Below are 267 nucleotides of genomic sequence, written 5' to 3' on the forward strand. Positions count from 1 at the left end.
AAACATGAGTAACCCCGAAGCGGTAAAAATAAAAAACTGGACGGAAAAAAAGGGGGGGTGGGGGAAGAGCGCGGCCGCCGAAGCTTGAGTTCCCTAAGTCTGCGCAGAGCTACTCGCTGCGCTATTTCAGTTCCTGGTCCTGCGGTGGGGTGGAGAAAAGGGGATTTCTTGGTGTTTCGAAAAGTGACGGCCCAGCTCCACAGAGTCGAATATTCGAACTGACTACCCTGGGTACGTTGGCTAGGAAGTCCCCCCACCCACCCCCTG

At 55.1% G+C, this 267-nt stretch overlaps 1 protein-coding gene across 1 annotated transcript in view; it reads left to right on the forward strand.

Moving 5' to 3' along the window:
* Positions 1-206: 206 nt before the first annotated feature.
* The window catches only part of Skil (SKI like proto-oncogene), a 30,622-nt gene continuing 30,561 nt past the window's right edge, over positions 207-267 (forward strand). Inside the window, exon 1 of the mRNA XM_026778274.1 lies at positions 207-231. The gene's annotated coding sequence lies outside the window, so the exon portion shown is untranslated. The remainder of the gene's footprint in view (positions 232-267) is intronic.

The sequence above is a fragment of the Microtus ochrogaster genome, unplaced genomic scaffold, assembly GCF_000317375.1.
Source record: "Microtus ochrogaster isolate Prairie Vole_2 unplaced genomic scaffold, MicOch1.0 UNK120, whole genome shotgun sequence".
NCBI lineage: Eukaryota > Metazoa > Chordata > Mammalia > Rodentia > Cricetidae > Microtus > Microtus ochrogaster.